General features: G+C 33.9%; 1 long non-coding RNA gene across 1 annotated transcript in view; it reads left to right on the top strand.

The window, feature by feature from the left end:
• The window catches only part of LOC116548070, an 854,356-nt gene that overhangs the window by 62,626 nt on the left and 772,742 nt on the right, over window positions 1-18,988 (top strand). The window contains exon 2 of the long non-coding RNA XR_004267297.1: window positions 16,310-16,315. This is a non-coding gene — a long non-coding RNA (uncharacterized LOC116548070). The remainder of the gene's footprint in view (window positions 1-16,309; window positions 16,316-18,988) is intronic.

The raw sequence follows: 18,988 nt of genomic DNA, 5'->3' as shown, positions 1-18,988 counted from the left end.
TCGTAATCCTTTGCACTTTTATGAGCACTTTTTAAAGAAGTTCTGGGTCATGAAGGCATTTTATCACTGGAATGAATTAAAGCAGAAGCTAACAATTTCACAGGTCAACAATGATGTGATTCTCAGACCAAGAGATGTTCTCTAATAATTCAGTGATAGCCAGCTGTTTACTCAGCATACTTTTTATGAAATAACTTACATTTTGAGTCGCAGGGATGCTTTTCAGATATGTTGGAGACTAGGGTGTACTGTTAGAAGGAACGGTCTTAGTACTTGGACAATGCAGTATCTCAGAGATGGGAAGACAATTTGACAGAAACAGGACTTCACGTGATTCCCTCCCTTCCTTCCTTCCCTCCCCCCCTCCCCCCTCCTTCCTTCCTTCCTTCCTTCCTTCCTTCTTTCTTCTTTCCTTCTTTCTTTCTCTCTTCTTTCCTTCTTGACAGAGTCTTGCTCTGTTGCTGAGGCTGGAGTGCAAAGGCACAGTCTCAGCTTGCTGCAACCTCCCCCTCCTGGGTTCAAGCAATTCTCCTGCTTCACCCTCCTGAGTAGCTGGGATTACAGGCCTGCGCCACCATGCCTGGCTAATTTTTGTATTTTTAGTAGAGACGGGGTTTCACCATGTGAGCCAGGTTGGTCTCAAACTCCTGACCTCATGATCCTCCCACTTTGGCCTCCCAAAGTGCTGAGATTACAGCCATGAGCCATAGCACCAGTTCAAGTCCCTTCTTTTGTCTCCTACTTTACCTACTTCTTCAAATTTGCTTTTTGTAGTTGTTGTTTTCTTTTTTCTGCTCTCCTGCATTCCTCACAACCTCCACTCCTTCTGCTTCCTGCCTTCTCTGTGGTGCCTCTCGTCTCTTGCCTTCAGCAATATTTTAGTTTTGCGTCTCTCCCTGTTTATCTAACACTTGCAAATTCAGGAGTGGAGAGTACCCATATGAGGCACAGGTTTCATGCCTGGTCACAAAGCCGAAGAGTGAGCCCTGAAACGATACTGATGCCTGAAAAGATACTTTAGGGTCTTGAAGCACCAGAGTCATCTTCAATCTATTAATTATCTTTCTTATGCTTTATAACTTCTTTCTTTCTCATAAAACTCAAAGGGGAAAATAAATTAGTGAGTTGAGCTTTCCAGTAACTCAGACTCCAGATAAATGAAACTGTATTGTAATTATATGTATTGTCATTGAAGTAAAAATCGTTTCCTCTGATATAAGATTGGAGTCAATGACCTCTAACTTTCTAATTCTAACTCTAAGGGTTCTGTGATCCACACAAATACAGTTTCTCACACTTTTTGATGATTACCTTCCTAGATTCATAGTTAACCCTTGGATTTTTCTCTCCTATATTAAATACCTGGGCTAATCAAAAACTTGAAACATGATTCTAATATTTTTTATTCATATAATAGTAAGTCTGATGATTTTGTTTAAACTCTGATGAGTCCTTAAGGACCCTATAATCACCAGGAGAACATATTAATTCTGATTTCCTTCCCTATTCTACTAATCAAGAGAATTTCAAACTGCTATAGAGACTATATGTGTGTGTGTTTTTTCCTACCCAGATTTTTTTTAAGAGTGATATCAGGCTGATAATTTGATGAAATCAAATGCATTTCACAGAAAATAGAAAAATATAAATAATTCACAGTTCCATTTAATTCAGAATGAAGTTTCATCACTCAGTCTTTTTAAAAAAGTGTCTAAAGTGTGGCCAGCAAAATTCTAGGCCCTCAGGATACAATAGCAGGCCAGGTACAGTGGCTCACACCTGTAATCCCAGCACTTTGGGAGGCTGAAGTGGGTAAACAACTGAGGTCAGGAGTTCAAAACCAGCCTGGCCAACATGGCAGAACACTGTTTCTATTAAAAAAAAAAAAAAATTAGCCATGCATCATGGCGGCCACCTGTAATCCCAGCTACTCGGGAGTCTGAGGCAGGGAGAATCCCTTGAACTCAGGAGGCAGAGGTTGCAGTGAGCTGAGATCATGCCATTGAACTCCAACCTGGACAGTGGAATGAGACTCTATCTTAAACAAAAATAGTGAACAAAACATTAAAATTCTCTGCCTTTAAAGAGTTTATGTTATCTTCATGACATTTTAAAGTAAATGTTTCATTTCTGGACCATTATTTTTCAAAAGTTATTTAATGGTATTCTTTGTTTTGTTTTTGTTTTCGCATTTTGAGTCAAGTACCATGAAAAAAAAAGGGGATTGTTTATTACAAATAGAATGTTTCACCCACTTCATAAAACCACTGAACTTTGGACTCTTTAAACCTCTAAGTAAACTCAGGTTGGGCAAAATAGCAATATGTTAAATTTCATGCTGTTTTCCAATTTAATATTTACTCAAAGATAAAGGGAGCAGTATGGAGAGAGTTTTTCATAGCAATTTTTAGATTAGTTGAAAGATTACAAAATAGCTGATACACAATGAACCCAGAACAAATAAACTATTTACACTGTCCATTATGAAAAAAATAGAACCTTTTTGCCTTCTTAGTGGAATAAAGCCAGTACATAGCAAGCGTTTGCAGCTATGTTGTAATTGATTTCACTCGAAAGCGAAGACCTTTATAACTCACTTGTGGCTTTGATTGCGGCTGAATTATAAGGTTTTCCTACTGCTTACATAAAGCAGTTGATACTCTTCCAATGACTGGTCCCTTTAATGTGTGCACAATCCCTGCTGACCCTGCTATGTTTAAACTATATTTATTCTGATCACATATTAAATATTGAAGAATTGTGCCGCTGACCTTATAAAATTCTTAGCCTAAAATACATGTAATTAGAATTTTCTAAAGCATGTCTTCCTTTCTCAAGCAGCAATACACAGAAGAAACTAGCAATAAACTCTACTATCAGTAGCAAAGCTACTGCTTAATTTAGGCCATGCTAAGACAAAACTACATTACAGTGGGGCTTTTCCATAATGACAAAACCTCTTCCTCTTCCACAGGCAAAGTTAAGAGAATGCCTCTCCTTTCATCTTGTCACATCGTCTCTAAATTCAGGCAACTCAATAAGAACTAAGTATTACGTTGAAAGCCTAAGGAATTTGTTCCTGTAGTGACATCACTGTGATTTTTAGATTTTTAAAAATACTATCTTTTTTTTTTGTTACCTTTAAAAGATATCCATTACTTAAGAAATTAGATCAAGAGATCTCACTCAAACAGTACAGAAATTAAGCATTGTCCTACCCAATGTAGTTTTGAAGATAATAAGAAAAAAACAAAAGTCTTGGGAAAGTACATATTATTATGATTTTTGTTATTATTAATAGATCTTGCATTTTTATGAGCTAATATTCTGACATACTGATGAATAAAATCAATCAGGATGAGAATATTAACCACACTCCACCATCATTTTGCTTCCGGTTTCTTCTCAAACTCTTGCTGATTTGAACAGATGCTCATAATTCTTGCTAATCACTGCACACACACAAAATACACTCCGACATATAGTTTGAATGATTGAGAGTTTCAAATAAATGTCAAATCAAAAATTAACTATTGGTAATAGTTTCCAAATCATTATGACACGAACAGCAAGATGAGTCAATCTCTGTCTAGTAAACTGAAATTTCCTCCTGTCCAAGCTGCTAATTAGTTTAATAATCATCTGATTAATAGAATATACCCAATCCAGAGAATGCTTCTGACATTTGAATTTCAAATTTCTTAAGACTTAAATGAGACAGTCTTGGGAATTTTAAAGATATATGTTCACTGGATTAGAACTCAAACCTTTATTCATTTTCCATGAGGTATTTTTTCCACTAACAGTTTGAAACTTGGGTCTCTAGAGGTATTATTTCCAAATGCGCTCTCTTATAAAAGCTTTATTGTAAAGAAAATCTTACTTATTCAATAAACCTGCTAATGCCACTGCTCCAAGTGACCTGACCACTAACAATTGATTAATCATTTAAGTAAAGGATGACATCTATTTTGAATACAATTCTGTGAGGTGGCTATGAAAGATATAAGTGGAGATGTCCAGTAAATAACCAAAGGGTCAAATGAAATAATCTCATTTAGAAATACAGCTCTGAACATCATAAAGACATCCATGAAAACTGACGTTATTAGAATAGATAAAATGTCCATGCATATACCCAGGACTAAGTTGAGCATAAAGATCATGGATTTATGCTTCACTCATCCGTTTCTTTAGTACTACTTCCTAGTCTACAGTCAACAAATTAAACAGATGGATTAAGCTAGAGTTAGATTTTTCCCAGATAGTTCTTGTGAAAATGATGCATAGAATCAATACAGAGAGAGGTGTGATTGAAATATTTAGCTTTTTAGGGAACAATCTGAAAATGGACTTGTTAGAACAGGAAAGTGCAGCAGGTCCCTAAATAATGTCCTCTCCTTCAGCATCATTTTGTTAAATGTCATTTTGTTATTATGGTTGAGGAGGAAAATAAATAAAGCAATTCCTGGCCAGGGCCGCCGTCTGTGGGGAGTAAATTCTCCCCATGTCTGTGTGGGTTTCTCCAGGCACTCTGGTTTCCTCCCACATCTCAAAGATATGCACATTTGGTTCATTGGCATGTCTATATATCCCCAGTGTGAGTTAGTGTGTGCGTGTGTGTGTGTGTGTGTGTGTGTGTATGTGTGTGTGAGTTGCTCTGGTGTTTTGGTATTTATTTGGAAGTTTGGAGATATTTTTATGACCAGAAGTATGCCATAGGAATATAATCTTGTTTATGTCAATTGGCCTACAGTAACATTGGTCTTGTTACAGATCCTTCTGCTTAAAGTCAGTCTCTAAGAACCTATCAATGACCTTAGGTGAAGATTTGCTGTGAGATATCAGTGACTTCACAGACCAGGCATTTTGAGAGTATCTGGGTAAGAAAGTGAAAATTATTTGAGGTTATGGTCATATTGTGGCCTGCAAAACATACAAACTCACAGGTGATACACTTAAGGGTGATGACAAGGACCAGGTAGAATTAATTGCTCATGCTCCTGTGTCCTTATAATGGTTTGTACTTACTTTTACTCTAGCACTTGTTACACTATATAGTTGATTTTATGCACCCTTCTTCTTGACACCAATGGCAGTCACTGCAGAGTAGGGAATATAACTTAATCCTATCTATTTCTAGGACATGAAATGATTTCTGGTATAGAAGGGATGATCACTATGTCCTTGAGTTGCCTGTTGAATTAAGGAACTACCAACTCTTAAGTTTAATGATAAAATGTGCGTGTAGGGGTGTGTCTGTGAGTGTGTGTGTGTATGTGTGTGTGTATACAATGTACATATATATGCATGTTTCAATAATGGGTGCCATTGAGTCTGTGTGTGTGTACGCCATGCACATCTGTGGGAATGTTTCAATAATGGATGCCGTTGAATATAGCTAAACTATTTTTCTATTTATATATGTATCAACCAGTATATTTACTCTTTGTTGTAGTTATCATGCATTTTCACAGCTAGATGAAAAGAAATTTAAACAGCTGGACATTTAATGGAAATTTGTGACAATTGTATATGCATTTGTGGTGTGGCTGGCTACTTAAGGGCATATGTTCTCTGCCTGAACCCTGAAGACTAGGCAAAGAGCCAAGGCCATGGTACTCAGCTGAGGAGCATGTGTCCCTAAGAACACAAACATATCTGAGAGTATCTGAGAAGCGACCAAGGAAAACAGTTCCATTGCACACACAGAAGGCAAACAGCCAGAAAATTAGCTTAAAAGCAGCTTAGGGATGGGAGGCAGCACAGATCTCTAAAGCTGTCCTGCTGTCTCAAAAGTAAGTACAATCAACTCATCGACTGGCCAAGCTGGACTTGTCCAAGTCATTCATTGGTCTCTTGGCTCCTTTCCAGTTTGGGTGAAGGTTTTTAAATACAAATCTAGTTTTTCTCATTATAGCATTTTTCTTTATATAAACTTGAAAAATAATTGTATACTAGCTTTTCTTCTTTTATTATTCTCTTGTATTTTCCAATTGGGCATTTTTTTCTAACTATAATTTTTCTTTTTTTTTACATTTCTTTAGGATCTGGGCATTAGGTTCTGGGAATTTTACATATCGTCCTCAGAACTCTTGAGATTTTCCACCGAGAAAAAAAAAACTGACATTCTTCTTAGCTCTCATGTTTTCATTGAGACAAAAGTATGTCTTATCCTCTGATTTTAACATATTCCATTATCATAGTACTCTTAAAATATTTCCAGTCTGAGCTTATTATTTATTGTAATTTAATCATCACAAGAGCTACCATGAATGTGGCAAGTTTTACTTTAAATAAATTACAGTCCATTATGTCTATGGGAAGTATTCTAACATAGTAAAATAGAGGGCAAATAGGATAAAATTTAAATTTTCCACATTTCAGCTTTAATTGGCCAACCTTTGCTATTTCTAAAGTATACAAAGCTGGAAAATATTTGAAAATTTTGTTCTGTTATTTTCATGAGTTAGATTTCATGCAGCATAAAAAGCTTAGTGGGAAGTAGTTTTATAATTACCATCTTCAGAGATAAAGTAGTTATGTAACTAATAACTAATTAGAAGTCTGAAAAGTCTTCTTGGGTACATTGCTGCATAAACTAAAGAATAATTTCAGGCTGCTTTGTATTTCTAGAACAACAAACATCTGTTTAAATGTAAATAATTTGGTTAATCAAGTGATTGGTTCTCTAAGGGCCTGTCAATGAGGTAAATAACTGATTTTACTACTTGGATCATGAGTTGGCATTGTAGGACCAAAAAGCTGATGTCTTAGGGTTCAATGATAATTGTTTATTGGCATGGTCTTTTAAAGAACAATCTGTAAAAATATTTGTATTTTCATGGCTCCTATGTTGACCCTGTGTTAGTAAAATTCTCTGAAATTGTGTCTTTCAATTGTGTCTGTTTTCTCATATTGGGTGAGGGTTGTAACTAACTATGAATAGCTAGGTTATATTTATGACATGTGTTGGGAGTTTATTCATGTTCAAAAATCATCGAATGTATATGACAAAAATACATCATACGTAATTTGAAGTTTACGTAGACAGTTTTGTTTCATGCCAAATGTAAATTAAAAACCAAAAGTTGTCAGAGAATAATTAAGGAGAATTATTGAGTAATATTGAATGTAGTAGGTAAACAGAAAACTCATGTTTGTGTGTTTGTGTGTGTGTGTGTGTGGGTGTGTGGGTGTGTGTGTGGGGGGGTGTGTGTGTTAGGGGAATCTATGGTTTACTGAGATTATTACATTCATGCTTCTTCCAAAAGTTAAAAATGCACTGCATATAATCAAAATCCATGGAATAAAGTGGATAAGTTGGCCCCAGAACAGCAGTTGCATTTTTTTGCATAGTATATAGGCATCAGGTAACAGGTTATAGAAGTGTAATTTCATTATTGCCTGAAACTTAATATAGATCATCTTTTGTTTCTATTTGCTTTTACAAATGGACTCCTTGTGATGCCCACTCCCAGATAACAAGATGATCTGTAGAGAAGTGAACATTTTGGCTAATCCAATAATTGTGTTAGTTACCACAGAAACAAACAACTCATCTTCTTTCTTGTTTTGAATTCTACTCTCCTTTCCATTACCCAGCATGTACACAAACACACACACTCTCTATCATTGCCATTCTAGCGATTTCACTCACAAACACACAGACACACACATATGTTTAGCTATTTATCTCTCTCTATGTCATATAGGACCAAAACTGATAATACCACACAAAAGAGAAGTTGTGAGTCTCAACACAAGTAGAGCTGCTCCAGAAGGTTAGGTGATATTGCAGAGTGCATGGCCCTTTCCCAGTCCTGTGCACATGTCATACGTCTTTTCCTGCTCATCCTCACTACCCTGATACTACTGAGTCTATTTGCAGATGTCCAGAGATGGAACCCTTGACATGACATTGACCTTTTCCTGGTTGTCAGTATCAACACTAAGGTTTATTCAAGTATTATGGAAAGTGAACTGGGACAGTGGAGCTCTAAATATAAAGAAGGAATGAGATAACTCTGCAGTAGATTAATGCATGATTACTTATAAAGTATCACTGCTGGGTTCTCAGAGGTAATGGAAAGGCATTTTCAAAAGAGGCGCTAGAGGATCCAATGTGAAAAGACCACTGAGTGACATTTGCGTTGTATCAAAGAACATTTCCTGTTACACAAAAAATGCACACTGTACCTAGACTTCTTATTTTTATAATCATCAACTTACAATTTCATGGTGGGCAAGTCCAACCCAAGGCATTTACATCTCACATTTTTCATATCTCCAATTCTCCCAGGTACAGAAATAACATCTGTTCCTTTGTTAACTAACACTATTATTTTTCCTCTGCTAATAACACATACTAGTTTCACAGGAAGGTAAAAGAAAGAATATACTCATTCTCAATACGTTCCTTTTTCAGGAAAAAAAGAAAGTACTCATTCCCAAGCACATTCCCTTTTTCAAGAAAAGCATACCCCAAAACTTAAATATTTTTCTTCATTATTTTACCATCTACAATGTCAAATAACCAAGAAAATAGAAAATCTCTATTAATTTTGAAATGTCAAAAAATATTAGGGCATATAACTGGTTTAGTTTAACAGAAAAAAGAAAATAATTTTTTGAATACTTATTTGCTGCCATGATAAAAATTTTAAGCAAATATCAGAAGATTTTACGAAGGCTTAATTGAGCTGTTAAATTTATTTGCTGATGGACATGTATCTATGAATGGACCACAATTTAAATAGGTCATTTGTCTGGAAGAGAGGCGCAATGTAGTAGCTAACTTGTTCTAAAGAAACTCTGCTACGGTATACTATTTACACTTAAGTTTTCATATGAAAATAGTGTAATCGTTGTAACAGTATAAAATAAAATACTGCTACTAGGAAATCTGAATTGAGTCGTTTTGAAAGCAAGGAAAACATTTATATGTTGTATCCACTTTCCAATAAAAATTTATATGGGTTCTGACAAATGTGCCAATTTAACTTTACTTCTCAAATATGATGTACAAAATTGGATTTAACAGTATTAATAGTAAACTTTTTGTATGCTTATTACTATATTTTATAAAATACAAGCAGCAATAGATCATTAGTCTAAATCATTCAACAACACAAATATTCTTCTAAATATGACACATAATAGACCTCATTCAGCAAAGATTACAGTGCAGCTAGATCATTATTTTTGACATTCAGCAGTCAACATCCAACTTCATTGCCGAGGATGTTTTTACCAGTAGCTAAACACTTGAAAATAACAATTGTGGTATCAGAGCATTCATGAATAACACATGAAGCTGGAATTTACATTTCTCATTAGTAAAACTGACTGTTTTCTTCTAAAGAATGTTGTTTATTTGGGTAAATAATACAAAGCCACAGCTTTTATATGATTACTGCACAATTGGAAAGTTTTAGTAATTAACTCCTTAGACAGGGGATCTGAGAATTTAAAGGCCCACATTACCACCTGATAGCATCCTTCTTTCTCCCAAAAATAATTGTTAAAAATGAAAAAAAGAGGAAAGCTGCTGTTAGTTAATAGTTTATATAAATATGTTTGTTAGCATGAACTACACAAATACCCCATGTAGATAGGCTCAGTCTATTCTTGCATTTCTTAACATGGTCAGTCACCAAGTACAAAGCATTTTTTTTTTTTTGCACTGTATGTAACTGGAGAAATTCATGAATATTTATAAATACAAATGATGAATAACAACACAAAAAGCTACAATACTTCAATGTTAATCTGAAATTTCATAATACTTTCTACGACATTTGCTTATCTGCTTATGTTCCTTTCTCTAGAAGTATTCACAAACGGTCTAAAACCGAAAATTTCATTGTATGTCTATTTTCTCTTTAGTCTTTTGAAGTTTTATAAAAAACATTGATTTCCCACTCCATATACCACTCCCCAAGTAAAAATAACTAAATATTTTTAAATAAGATCATTATGATGATATATTTATGGGACTAAAAAGTCTCACCTTCTCATAACAGTTGCCCATAAGTTTTAAAATATCCACTGATATTTATCACTCTTTTGCTTAGAAGCAGTAAATGACTCCCCTGTCCTGCAAGATAGAATTTTATCCCTCAGTCTGTCATAGAAGGCATTTATTCCTTTGTTCCCAGTCTACATTTTAATCTTATTTCTTGATATTTCTTTTCATAATAATAAAATAGTAGCTAACAATCATTGAAAACTTAATCTGTGCCAGACATTATTCTATTCATTTTTAGGTATTACCTCATTTATGTTTGTGATACACTATGCAGGGTTTCTCAGCCTTGGTATTATTGACACTTTGAGTAAGTTAGCTTTATGTTGTAATGAGCTGCCCTGTGCACTGTAGTTAATTAGCAGCATCTACCTGCTAAATGCCAGTAATACCCTCCCTCGAGCTATGGCAACAAAAAAATGTCCCCTGACATTGCCACATGTCTCCTGGGGAGAAACATAACTCCCATTTACAAACCATTGATCTAAAGTGATATTATTTGCATTCCCATTTTAGAGATGAGTAAATTGAGGGACAGAGGTGCTAATAATGTATTCATGGTTGCCACCCAAACAGAATAAGGACTCAAACCATGCTGCCTGACTTTTGAGTCTACTCTCTTAACAATAACTGTACTTCGACATTTCCAAATATAATCTGGGCAAGTGAAAGTTATAAGGTTGTAGGCCCTCATAGTTCTAGGATTCTTGAGTAAGTTCATTGAAAGTGACATAAATAATTTCTTTGGTTCAGGGAAGAAGTTAAGCATATACCTTTCTTGGTTTGCAAATGAAAATTTAGATTTCATAAGATATATTATTTAAAAATAAATAAGAGAAAAATATCAAAAGAAAAGTATACATGTATACTTAAATTCTGAAGTAGATAATTAGAGAAATATTAATCACCATACAGAAAACGAGACACAAAATAACTGATCAGTGAATATTATTTCCTCTGAATGCATGACCATCTTTTCTTTCCTAGTAAAGTCTATTTCCAGGTATTTCCTCTTGTATTCTTTTATGTATGCCCCAAAATTTATCCCAACTTGGATGACATCAATATTAATGATGAGGCAGGTTAGCTCAGGAAGTTAAAACACAAAATCTGGAGCCAGACTGCTGAGTTTCAAACCAGCTCTTCTGTTTATTAACTGTATGACCACATAGAAGTAGCTTAAGGTACTTAACCTTTCTGTACTTCCGCTTTATTACCTGTATAGTAAAAATGAAAATCATGATTTTTGTAGAACTCTTAGTAGGAGTAAATACTTTGATACATCACAAATAAAGTCCCATATAAGTGCTTGCTTACATATATATATAAATATATATATATATATATATATATATATATGTACATATATAATTTGTATATAAATATATATAATTTGTGTTTATGTATATGCTTGTTTTATAAATATATATTTATTTCAGTTGCATAGGTGTAATATGGTATTTTCTGCAAACATCACAGCCTAGGATTTGATCTTATTACATGTATTAAATATAAACAAACAAGTTTAAATACAGGTATACACACATTGGTAAATATAGACACATACATGCATGTTAACTCTGCGATTGTGTTATTTTATCTTTTAGGAATACTTAAAATTTGTATGCTATGGCCATTAAATTTATGTTATTATTTTGGGGGAGTAACAAATGTTACTGATTTCAAAACATTATGGAGGTTTTTCAGTTCTTACCATCCCAGAAGACATTCCCTTGTAGTAATTTGATTTTGTTTCTCACTCTTTTTTTTTTTTTGCTTCAACGCATTTCTTTATGTGATATGCATAGAAAGATTATCCATACAAAGTTAGAAAAATTAAGATAAATTATATATTAGTACACCTTCCCAATCACATTTTATATAAAAATTCAGAACAGTGTACTGTTATTTCAATCTACACCATAAAAATGCCTGGACTTGGCAGATATCTTCTATCTGTGATGTATTTTCTCAGTAGAAGGTTTATTTGTTGCAGTCACTTTTTAAAAGTTTAATTTCATTGTTAACCTTACTGAATCATCAGTCTTAATTTCAATTTATTTAAGAGCAAGATCAGGTTTTATTTAACCCACAGACAATATCATACTGAATGGGCAAAAGCTGGAAGCACTCCATTTGCAAACTGGTACAAAAAAAGGATATTCTCTCTGCACTCCTATTCAACACAGTATTGGAAGTTCTGGCCGGGGCAACTGGGCAAGAGAAAGACATAAAGAGTATTCAAATAGGAAGAGGAAGTAGAATTGTCTCTGCTTGCAGATGACATGATTGTACATTTAGAAAACCTCATCATCTCAGACCAAAATCTCCTTAAGCTGATAAGCAACTTCAGCAATGTCTCAGGATACAAAATTGATGTACAAAAATCACAAGCATTCCTATACACCAATAATAGAAAAAACAGAGAGCCAAATCATGAATGAAATCCCATTCACAATCTCTACAAAAAGAATAAAATACCTAGGAATTCAACTTACATGGGATGTGAAGAACCTCTTCAAGGAGAACTACAAACCACTGCTCAACGAAATAAGAGAAGACACAAACAAGTGGAAAAACATGTCATGCTCATGGATTGTAAGCATCAACATCATGAAAATGGCCATACTGCCCAAAGTAATTTATAGATTCAATGTTATCCCATCAAACTACCATAGACTTTCTTCACAGAATTAGAAAAAACTACTTTAAATTTCATACAGAACCAAAAAAGAGCTTGTATATAGACAAGACAATACTAAACAAAAAACAGCAACAACAGCAACAAAAAAACAAAGCTGAAGGTATCATGCTACCTGGCTTCAAACTATACAACAAGGCTACAGTAACCAAAACAGCATGACACTGGTACCAAAATAGGATACAGAGCAGTGGAACAGACCAAGTTCTCAGAAATAATACCACACATCTACAACCATCTGATCTTTGACAAACCTGACAAAAACAAGCAATGAGGAAAGGATTCCCTATTTAATAAATGATGTTGGGAAAACTGGCTAGCTATACGCAGAAAACTGAAACTGGACACCCTCCTTACACCTTATACAAATATTAACTCAATATGGATTAAAGACTTAAATGTAAGACCTAGAACTATAAAAACACTAGAAGAAAACCTAGGCAATACCATTCAGGACATGGGCATGGGCAAAAACTTCATGACTAAAACATCAAAAGCAATGGCAACAAAAGGCAAAAGTGACAAATGAGATCTCATTAAACTAAAGACCTTCAGCACAGCAAAACAAACTATCATCAGCGTGAACAGGCAACCTACAACATGGGGAAATTTATCTATCCATCCAACAAAGGGCTAATATCCAGATTCTACAAAGAACTGAAACAAATTTACAAGAAAAAATCAAATAATTCCATCAAAAAATGGGTGAAGGATATAAACAGACACTTCTCAAAAGAAGACATTTATGCAGCCAACAATCATGGAAAAAATTCATCATCATTAGTGATTAAAGAAATGCAAATCAAAACCACAATGCAATATCATCTAACACCAGTAGAATGGTGATCATTAAAAAGTCAGGAAACAACAGATGCTAGAGAGGATATGGAGAATTAGGAACACATTTACACGTTGGTGGGAGTGTAAATTAGTTCAACCTTTGCTATTCCTCAAGGAACAGAACCATAAATACCATTTGAGCCAGCAATCCCATTACTGGATATATACCCAAAGGATTATATCTCATTCTACTATAAAGATACACGTATACATATGTTTATTGCAGCACTATTCACAATAGCAAAGACATGGAACCAATCCAAATGGCCATCAATGATAGACAGGATAAAGAAACTGTGGCACATATACACCGTGAAACACTATGCAGCCATAAAAAAGTATGATTTCATGTCATTTACAGGGACATGAACAAAGTTGGAAACCATCATTCTCAACAAACTAACCCAGGAACAGAAAACCTAACACTGCATGTTTTCACTCATAAGTGGGAGTTGAACAATGAGAATATATGGACACATGGAAAGGAATATTGCACACTGGGGCCTGTTGGTGGGTGGTGTGCTAGGAGAGGGATAGCATTAAGAAAAATACCTAGTGTAGATGACGGGTTGATGGGTGCAGCAAACCACCATGGCACATGTATACCTATGTAACAAACCTGTACGTTCTGCACATGTATCCCAAACTTAAAGTATAATTTAAAAAAATAGAATATACGTAATATGTAAAAGAAATTTTGACCCTAGACTCACACCATACATAAAAATCAGTTCTAGATGATTGTGTATTTAAGTGTGAAAGGCAAAAATATAAAGCTTCCAGAAGAAAATGTAGGAAAATAGCATCATTTTTATAGTGATTTGTAACTGAATTGCATTGTTGTCAGAGAAATTGATCTGAAAACAATTTTTTGAAATTTGTTGAAACTCTGTGCTTTTAAAGCATATCCACACATTATTTGACATTCCTCTCATTAACAAGTAGAGTCTTAATTTTGCTCCCATTGAATATTGATGTCTTCAGTGACTTGCTTTTAACAAATAGAATGTGATGAAGGAAACGCTATATGACTTTTGACGATAGGCTAGAAAAGGAGATACAGCTTCTGCCTGGCTCTCTATCCTGGCACCCAACCTTGGAATCTAGCCACCATCCCAAGTCAGGGAATCACATAGAAAGACCACATTTTGGTGTTCTGATTATAGTGTCATGGAGATTCCATCGAAGAGCTAGCATCAACTAACAAACAGATAAGTTAGCCTTTGAGCCATCCTAGCTAATGCTGAGTAGGACAAAACAGAAAATCTGGCCTACTAAACCCTGCCTAAATTATAGATTTATGAACAAAATAAATGCGGTGATTGTTTTAGGCCAATAAAAAATGTATACAGTATGTAGAAAAGTTAACTTTTCATATGTATGTGTATAACACATATATTGATTTTTCTGAGAAGTAATATGTAAGAGTATTTTTATGGTAGGAAAACCTAGGGATCTCTGAAAACATTTCTGAATCATTAGCATAGGGCTTATTTTTAAAAGTTGGGTAAACCTTACTAGTCAACATTTCTGAAGTTAACAATATTATTTCTAAGAGTAAATAACAAAAATGCATCATTAAGTAAATAACCGAATGCAATATTAAATAAATTTTTTCTAGCTTAAATCAAAGCAGTCACACTCAAGCGGAAAATAAGTAGCTTGAGATATATAAAAAGAAAAGTCTGCTTAATGCAGGATTATGCAAACTAAAAATGGAAGCCAAAGATTACTAGCATTCGTGTAAACTCAACATTTTAACATTTTTCAGAATATACAAAAGGTATTGGAATGTTGGAAAAATCAGGCTAGAAATGAGTTTATTCATTTACAATAATCCTGTGTAGATAGAAAGTGCACAGACCTAGAATCAATAGTAATGCCTTTTGCTCACTCCATCATAAACTTCAATGGATGGCACATTAAACTCCAAATGGACTGTTCCTAAACTTTCTTAATAAAATGTCACATGAATTCTTTGTTTGTCTCTTTAATCCTCAGCAATATTTTCAGTTTTCAGAAAGGTAAACTACTTGCTAAATGCATGCGTTCTTTAAATAAAAAGAAAATATCACTTAGAACTATCATATTTTATGAAAACACACATTATTTCATATTCTTAAAGGAAGTAGCATAGATATTTATCATTAAGGATTAAAAAAACTATTATGAATTCTATTTATCATTACCAATGAGGTTTTCCAATTAAAATGACAACCTTTGATTAATATAGAGCCTCATTATTGTAACTGGGCAATAAATTCAACATTCCATGTTGTCATTTTACTATTAATTATAGTCACATTTTTATACAAAAGAAATAAACATATGTTAAAGATTCATTTACTCTTTTTAATTAAAAATTCCCAACCCAATACATAGAGTAAAAAACGATTAAATAATTAACTTTTTTGTTCTTTGGAGATCTCTGTGCATTTTAATTTACATGTTGATTATGTAGCCAGGAAAAGTCTCCCATGTTAAATTTGATTAAGCAAGACAGAAAGTTCCTTAAAATGAATAGATAGCTGAAACTGGAGAACGCATTTTGTCTAATTGTTTTAATGAACTACCCTGATGAGACTTGTTTAGTACAAAAGCCCTCCTGACCTTTTTATTGACTGTGAAACAGAATGCTTCTAATATCTGAAGAGTTTTACTCCATTTTTGCATTTTTTAAAAGCCAAACACTCAAGCCGCTTAAATACTTGAGAAAATAATGGAATGGGTAAAAGATCTAGGCATTTGTCAGCTCAGCTGTGAAACCATCACTCCTTGTTTATTGAAAAACTCTCATGTTGAGGCCACCTGTGTTTTTTAATTACATCATCTGCATCTCAGACTAAGATAGACATTGTGTACAAGAAGTACAAATTATATAACTCATAATATTGTGGGTAAGGGATAGGGCTTATGCATGAGGAATAAAAACAATATAGTATAGTCTAACATGTGTGATGTTTGTATGTGTCATAGTGCTCAAAAAGGACTTTGATGGTTTGGTATAAAAATATGATCCCCTCCTCTGTGGGAAGTATATTGTCTGTCAATGAGATGCATAACTTTCCTGTGTCACCACAATATATGAATTTTACTCACCTAATCATCCAATACATTGAAAGAACAGTACAGCTATTCACAAACTATGTAAATTAATTCATTTCAGCTAAAGTCATTATGAAAATCTTTGTGCCTAGGTTGTATCTCAACAGTATGCATGTGTGTGTGTTGTTGTTTATTAATTATACCTATTTAAAGAAAAAAAAACTTTCCACATGGATAGAAAACCTAACCACCATCATAGTTTGTCGATAATTCAGTACGTTTATGGTATATATAGAAGAACATTTTGTATAATTTTAAGACAATAATCATTGATGCCAATATGTGATCAAGTTGCCATTAAAATGCAGACCAGAAGATAATAAAAGGAGAATGATAATTTGATGTAATTTTGATGTTGAAAAATACTATATGCAGGGCAATCATAAGCTTGTAAAGCCAAAATATATTTTTATGTTTACCTATTAGAAAATGCACCCAAACATTACCAATAGTAATCTTTGTTTAATGGATTTACAAATTGATTTTTGGATTTTTTTTGGTAAATTCTTCTATATGTTTTAAAATTTCCACAGTGTGCATTTATTTTATTACATTTATTTAAAAATGTTTTTAAATCAATACATCTTCTTGGTAAAACAATCATCAAATGTAGAGGGAAGTTTTTGAAAATATTTTTTTGTTGTTTGTTTGTTTTTGAGTCTTGCTCTGTCGCCCAGACTGGAGTACAGGGCCACAGTCTTGGCTTTGAAGAGTGGAAGTCTTCAAACTCTTCACTCTTTCATTCCTCAACAAACTTGATTTCTCAATGTTCTGGAATGTGTTTCTTGAGAATGAAAAATGCTATAAACTTCTCCATCCCTTCTCAACTCAAACAACTTTAATATACTCTATAGTCACAAATTAACAAGAGAATATGATGTAAACGTTGGGATATGGTATAGTAACATTCACAATTTTTGGTATTCAAGTGACTGCCCAGGGCAAAGAAAGAACGTGGCTAACAGATAATTGCTAGCAATGCAGTGACTAAGGAAGAAGAAAAAAAATATTTCCCATGAAGCAAACTGGCTTCTCTGTAACTAATTAAGAATGGCAAGGAGAAGATGGACATTATTATCTTAATTTTGTACCTAGAGAGAGTAAACACTTTTTTCAAGGTCTCAAAGCCAATAATCATTATGACTTGAATCCAGGGTTGTCTTACTGCAAACTCTGTTTATATTTTAATATTTCATAACTTTCCATTAAACTAAAAGAACACCTTAAAGATAACCACGTTCCAAGAGGCTAAACTAGGCATGCAACTCTCACTACATCATTTTTAGAAGTGTTCTATTAACAACTTGCTTGGTCATTTAAAGGTCCTCTGTTACTCATTAATTTCAATAAATTGGGATTCTCTGTACCTAGGTGTCTTTTAACTTGTAGGGAAATGTATTCCTCAGTGATTTATTTCGAGCCAACACTTAATACTACTTAAACATCTATCCATTTGCATACCATGCACTGCATACCTTTATCTAGGTATGCAGAATCTATCAAAACTAGATATTATTGTACATAATTTGTCATTTCCTTTTTTAGATGCTAATAGAAATCACAATTCTTTGAAATAGAAAGGAATGAAATTTTATGTAACAATCTGAATGTCTCATATAAATTCATGACTTCTTAGCATCATTCAACATAGGGATAGGCATTGTACTCAAGACAGCTCTCAGAGGAAAGAAAGGGTTAGAATTAGAAAAATGCCAAAAAGATGACTAAAAGGAAATCCATTTGCTATTGAGAGAAGGGAAAACACTAAATCAAAAAGAGGTCACAGGTTACACATCAGAAACTTTATTTGAGTAATATATGTGCTAAGCTGTTTACACAGATAAAGTTAAAGAGATATTTGGGAACTGCAGGCTTCATTTTGTACCAGGTATTCATGCCAGTGCCTTCACAGGCTTGTTGTAAAATTAAATGAGAATGCATAGAAAGCACTTATCACACTGCCTGGTTCATATTAAGTGGTCAATAAATGCTAGCTCTCATTTTTTTTTATTGTAGTCATTATTCTAGAAGACTGAGATGAACAATTTGCAGGCATATTCATTAATGGATTAATGAAAGAAATAGAGAAATGTTTATATCCCCCAAAATTTCATTGAATTTGCATGGTAGCTATCTAGACAATTCAGTTGAGAACGTTCACTGGAGACAGGGATTATTTGGTTTGGCTGTCATATACTCAGATAATTAGTTGGATAATTGACAAATTTTCTTTTCTTTCATACCAGCCAGCAGCTTGGAATGGATTTGTGATAGTGAAATCAGCAGACTTCCTATGATACTGCTAATTGATTAAA

The sequence above is a fragment of the Sapajus apella genome, unplaced genomic scaffold (genome assembly GCF_009761245.1).
Source record: "Sapajus apella isolate SASKATOON/1434 unplaced genomic scaffold, GSC_monkey_1.0 scaffold5, whole genome shotgun sequence".
NCBI classification, from domain to species: domain Eukaryota; kingdom Metazoa; phylum Chordata; class Mammalia; order Primates; family Cebidae; genus Sapajus; species Sapajus apella.
The sequence above is the reverse complement of the archived record's forward strand: the minus strand, read 5'-3'. Positions and strand labels throughout refer to the sequence as shown.